General features: G+C 38.0%; 1 long non-coding RNA gene across 2 annotated transcripts in view; it reads right to left on the reverse strand.

The window, feature by feature from the left end:
- The window catches only part of LOC137047748 (uncharacterized), a 31757-nt gene extending 26608 nt beyond the window's left edge, over positions 1–5149 (reverse strand). The window contains exons 1-2 of one of the 2 annotated variants that reach the window (XR_010899239.1): positions 5060–5149; positions 4432–4499 (exon numbers count right to left, since the gene is read on the reverse strand). This is a non-coding gene — a long non-coding RNA (uncharacterized lncRNA). Of the gene's footprint in view, positions 1–4431; positions 4553–5059 lie in introns of those variants that run through there. The other variant, XR_010899238.1, reaches the window with a different exon arrangement.
- Between the last annotated feature and the right edge of the window lie 1348 nt (positions 5150–6497).

The following is a 6497-nucleotide window of genomic DNA, read 5'->3' on the forward strand; positions in this document are numbered from 1 at the left end:
CCTCTGCACTTATTAATTTAACAGCTGTCAGCGAGTGCCAATCAGTTCACTAACACAGGAAGAAAAATATCATGCAGCTCGTCACAACAATCAGTAAAATATTCATGATTTTTTGGTGTTACTCTGCAATGAAAGACTTAGTCAATAGGTCAGTGGGAAAAACACAGACAGCGGCGTCTGAGGGTGTTCATAAACAGAGTAAGGTCAGAAACGTTATGACGCGGTTCAGCGCTGATGACGACAGGCCATATCTAAAACGGATCCTTATCAGAGCTCTTCAGACAGTTTATGTTCTGTACCGCTCATTTTAAATGAGATGGGCTTCTGATACAGGGAGCCAGTTCTGCTCCGGAAAATCTCACGGGTTGAATCTGACGTTTTGGTCAGACTGGCTCTTTAAGGATAAGGAATGAGGAATTGAACAGTCTGGCTTTCAGACAGGCATCCAAGACTACATTTGTTCTTTCCCCTGACCTGCTCACCAAATATAACTTTGACCATGCTGAGATCATCATCAGTCGCGTCTTGCAGTTGACCGAGTTATGGGCCGATTACTAGGGGTGTGAACCTGCACGGGTCTCAACGTTCGGTTCAATTACGATTTTCATGTCATCGATTCGGTTCAATTCGATATCACGATGCATTGACGGTTCACTGCATCCTCATGTATACAATTTTGTCAGTCAATTATATGAACTGAAACTTTAACTTTACCTGCACAAAGAAAACACGCTTCTTGAATGTATCAAACAAAATGTAAAACATCCAAAAAAGTCATAAAGGCATTGTAAAAATAAAAAATTGAGTGTCAAATCCAGGTCTTCTGAAGAGACACCAATGGTGGCTTATGATGAACAGATTTACAACGATGCACATTCTGTAATATGTAGATGTAGATGATTGCATGACATGCAGTAAGAACGCGAGTATATGAGTATGACAACAAGTGAGTAAGCGCAGAATTAAAATTGTTGGATGAGCTAAACATTTACAGTTTGACAGCGGTCATTTTGACACACTTTCTTGTGCTTTAAAACTGCCGGACTGCATTGATCATCTGAAGCGCACGCGGTGACGGAATGACACTCCTCAACGTCAAAGCGTATACAACATTTAGTTTTAGTAGTATGATTGTTCAGAGCATCTTAGATGGTTTATTCTTATATGTAGGCTATAGCAGGAAAGGTTGGACGAGATGAGCACCAGGAGATAATGCCTGTATTGGAAGCGCAAGTAATACGTCAGGGGAAAAATGAAAGTTTACGGAGTTTCAGTGACAGTATTACATTTATATCTGTTTTGCGGAGTTACATTTATGTGCCCAAGTGTAAATCAAATCGTTTCAATAAATCATAGCTTTGATTTACACACACGTTCTCCAGGTCATGCTAACCAGGTTGTTAATTAAAGCCGAAATGTGCCCGGATGTCGGCTTTTAAAGTAGTTGGAGCATTTTTAATTACTCTCACTCGCATCTCGCCTCCCTCTGCCATTGTATGGTACCGCGACAAAGCACGGATGTGACAATTAACATACGTGATGTCAGTAACATTATAATCGGTTAAGTTCTATTACTGAACCGATACCGAATCGCCCTCGTCTGCATTGCGATGCATTGAAGAAACGATTCATTTCGACACCCCTACCGTTTAAACACCCTTTTGACGAAAAATACGTCTACAGTGACAACAGACAAACAAACTACTTTTTTGCAAACGAACTTAGCTCCGCCCACAAAATTTTTAGGTCAGGCAGTTCGGTCTAATTATCGATTCGAGTAATTATCTCCGAACAGAAACTATTCGGACCAATGAAATCATCAGGGCGGGCTTTAGACGATGACAGACAGATGATAAAGAGTAACATAATCATCACGTCATCAAAGGGGCTTGGATTATATCTGATCGAATCCTAAACGGAGAGCTTGTTTGTATATGCATTCACCTTCACTATTTCTCTCAGAAATGATGATCATGTTCGGTTAGTACTCTGTGTATCATTATATAATTTTCTTTTTTTACAACACCGGCAAATATAGTGTATTCCAGCCTGATTTCAGCGTGCGTGCAGACAGGGTTGCCAAGTTTTTACAATAAAACCCGCCAACTACTAGCCCTAAACAATAGCTTCTCGGGGGGTTCTCCGGGGAAAAAATGATGTTTGGGGGGTAAAATTTGTTATTTTGGCAAGGTTGCTGCTAAAATGCGCACTCACGGGTCTATATATCACATAATAGTCGCTTCAACCCGCGGACATAGAAAACAATCCGCTGGGAAAAAAACGCAGACTTGGCAACACGGTGCAGTTGAGCTCTGTCTGTTGACATTTGAATGACAATGCATTGCTTCGTTGCTTCGTTGCTCTGATTGGTTGTAGGTCTATCCAATTGAGGTCTTTCCTGGTTCGGTTGAAACACGCCTCAAAATCACAGCCCAATGGAGCATCAGACTCATATTCTGACTAGAATTGAGTATGACCACGTCAGGCTAGAATATTGCAGTATTGATTATAAATGTTTAATCTGTACACATCATTATTATTATTATTTTTTTAAATTAATGTGCCTTCATAATCTTTCATCAAAACTGAAGCAACATTTCTTCTCTTCTCTTATGATGAGGGCGGGGCAACCTGTTGCTCACATGAGATCGACCAATAGCAAACCACAAACATACCCATGGACAAAATCAAGTCCCGCCCTAAATTTTTTCTTGTTCAAGAAGCGTTTCTCTTGGATATACAGCACAACAGGCCAGGGAAGAAAAGACTATCGCAACTTCTGTTTCATGCTGAATTTAATTTTAACTTTACCTTCATTTTATAGCAACCTATTTAAATAAAGTTACATAAAAATATCTAATAAAGTCTTGTTGCTTTCTCTGTCATGTCACTTTTTTTAATGTAATTTGTGAATGAGTGGGTTTATACAGCCAGTCTGGTGTTTTTCATCCAGCATTTAACTGATCGTTCGCACTCAGGGTCATGCTCCAGTAATGCTTCATTTCAGTCGTGTTCTCTGTTGTCCTGCCCCATTGTGTTTCCATATCAACACTTTCATATCAGTTTTAGACATCATAATGTAAGGACCAAAGGAGGATAGAGCAGAAGAGGAGAAATGGGCTGAGTTTTCTCTCACAGCGCACTTTCAGTTTTGTTCTAAACAAAGCCGTCAGGAGCTTTCTTAACAGAATCAGAAACGTGCTTCGCCTCTGAAATTGATCAATGCGAGCAAACGGTTGGCAGGACTGGCCACATGAGGATGATTTCACTATTCATTCATCACATCCTGCCATCAAAAACTAGAATTTGTTGTCTGTTGAATTAATCTAATGGGCTCAGTGGTGTGTTCATTGTGGTCATATTTGATGCCAAATTGCTAATAAATGTTTGCTCCACTGCCTCTACAATGTTCCAGGTTCTGAGAATATGTTCAGTAATTCTCTTTTGCAAATCTTTTTTTAATTCTCTCTTTTTTTTTTAAAGAAATGTATTAATTTCACACAAAACTGCCATTCTTGTGAGTTGGTTAAATATGTAGTCTTGTAGGTTTATTCAAATCTAATTTGAGTTTTTTTTTAGTATGCAACTTTTTAGGTCAACCAAAAAATGAATCCCCCTCATGTTATTCCAAACCCATATGACTCTCTTTCTCCTCTGAAACATTTACTTCTATTGTATGGGCAAAAAATACAACGAAAGTCATGAGAAAGGATTGGTTTATGTTCCAAAGAAGAAAGAAAGTAAATCATTCAGGTCAATCATTTTTGGTTGGACATCTTTCTACCTTATTTACCCCTAAAAGGTACCTAAATGGTACATTTTACTACTCTAAACTACTAGCTTTAGGGGTTAATTAGAAACAGTGACAAGCTGTTGTACTACTAAAAATAAGGCTATCAGTTACAATATTTAACTTACTGACCTTGAAAAATTTACTGTATATATTGTTTTGCCAATGAAAAACAGTTTGAAAGAATTAAAGCGATTTCATTTTTAGTTTGATTACCACAATAATTGTCCTAGACTTTAAATAGCTTTGAAAGAAGAGGTAAAGATTCAGTGATTTTGTAGACAATAGCTCTTGATGACACACAAACCCAAGGATGAATATTTAGGACCCTATCTATGGTTGTAGGCTAACTGCTGCTCATCCAGCCTCGATACACACAAACCCAAGGATGAACATTTAGGACCCTATCTATGGTTGTAACTGAATGGCAAATACGGGTTACACACACACACACACACACACACACACATGCGCACCGAATAGTGGCATTCACATGTTGGAGCACATGTGTCTCCTCTCTAAGGTCTCTCATTTGATTCCAGAGGCATCAGGTTTTGTATAAACCTGATGCATGTGGAATGTTGCATAAATCTTGTATAAACCTGGATCCTCCGTGTGTCGCACAAGGTTACTTTGCTAACCTGGTGACGGGTTGAATAATGGTCTGACACTCCAGAGATGTGGAACTGTGGCAGATCCGGCGCTGGCGCTGATGAATAATGGAAGGAGCAAAGCATCAGCGCACACACATTAACACATGCACGCATACACACACATGTAAATCTCTCACAAGGACCACCCTGCACTCTTAGAAGAAAAGGTAGGTTGAATGCACAGGAACTACCTGTCCATTAAACGGTTTTACTTCACACCTTCCAGCCAATCAGAATAGAAGAATTTGGTTTTAATTAATACTACGTAACTTGTGTCCCTCTAGCGGTTAAAAAACAACACTGCATGCGGAAGAACATTGTTTTCGGTTATGCTTCGATCGTCTTTGTATGATGAATATGGTTATCCTGCTGCTCATAAAACATTCACTAATAAGAGATATAATCAGTTTAGTTGAAAATGATCTCAAGGTGACTATCTTAAGATGTTACCGTAGCTTTACACATTAATAGACACAGGCCTACTTCTTTCCTTGAAAATAAATTCCAGCACAGCCCTTCAGCAACCATAATAAATTAAGCCTTCACAATAGGTGATGTTTTACATGAACTATGTTAGAGAGCTACTACATTTAGTTCAATAAAATACCACACTCACCTGTTGAGTAACAACGCCATCCTCTCCAAGTCTTTTCTCAAATCCCTCAGGAGTGGTAAAAATAGTGTAAATATTTAGTGGTCGTTTTTTTTGGGCGGGATTCCCCTGTTCGCATTCCCGGAGCTAAATATCACATTAACTCGCGGTAAAAAATAATAATAATAAAAAAAAATTAAAAAAAGCACACAAAACAGAGCACGCGGTAAGTGTTTAATGCATGGCTCAAAGTAGCGGTCGAGTGACGTAATTTCCCGCGAGAACCATCCATTGAAGTTTAAAATGTAAACACTTATACTAGGCTTACCACAGTGAATCAAGACAAAACACGTTTAGGAAGAAGAGGATGCATTGACTGTATATTTACATTTAATTTATTTTGTGAATTTAACCTGTTTGAAAGTATTAAGCAATCATTTAAGACAAAACTTTTAAGACCTAACACTTTACAATAAGGTTTCATTAGTTAACATTAGTTAATTACTAACATGAACTAACCATGAGCAGTTCATTTGTTATCAATGTTATAGGCTAGTTAATACAAAAATCCAGCTGTTCACGATTTGTTCATGTTAGTTCACTGTGCATTAACTAATGTTAACAAGATTTTATTAATGCATTAGTAAATGTTGAAATCAACATTAACAAAGATAAATAAATGCTTTATAAGTGAAGCTCATTATCATATGAAACCTTATTGTAAACTGTTATTATACTGACAACTTTTGCTCTCAACTTATTATCTTCACCTATAACAGTCTAATACTCTGAGTTAGTTGAGATGTAGTTGCAAAGTTAGGCTACTTAGTTATTAAAATGTCTAAAATGGGTTATCAAAATAAATAGTAACTGAATGGATATCAGAAGTTTAAAATATCAACTGTAGTTTCCATTATTTAAAATAATATCAGTGTTAACGCGAGGTTACTACTTGGACTGTTTAATTTTCAGTAAGACATTTTTTTTAAACTGATTATATACTTTATAAACAGTTAGATAGTAAGTGAATGGATTTCAGTGTATGATAAATACATTGATTTCTGTACAGGAGGTTAAATATGAAGCATATAAAGCAGTTTTAGCTCTGTGAAGGAGACAGAAATGATAGTCAGAGCTCTTGACTAAGTGAAGATGAATTCCCTATGGACGAGTGGGTGATGTCTTGAGGATCTGGTATGAATGATGTGATATGTTCACACTCACTTCACTTCAATAGCCCCCCGTTCTTCCGTTTTCACACGTGTGTGCGCTGTAGCATTAGAAGAGGAGCTTTAATTACGAGCTGTTGAGAAGATGAGCGAGACAGAGGAGAGAAATGAGACACGGTGAGGCGGCGGAAATGTCAGGGATCTGAACGCACCTAATCAGAATGTAAGATTGTCGAGAAGCTTGTCTTCATCCTGTCATGGTCAGTTCGAGACATTATGGGAAAAACCTCCAA

The sequence above is a fragment of the Pseudorasbora parva genome, chromosome 19, assembly GCF_024679245.1.
Source record: "Pseudorasbora parva isolate DD20220531a chromosome 19, ASM2467924v1, whole genome shotgun sequence".
NCBI classification, from domain to species: domain Eukaryota; kingdom Metazoa; phylum Chordata; class Actinopteri; order Cypriniformes; family Gobionidae; genus Pseudorasbora; species Pseudorasbora parva.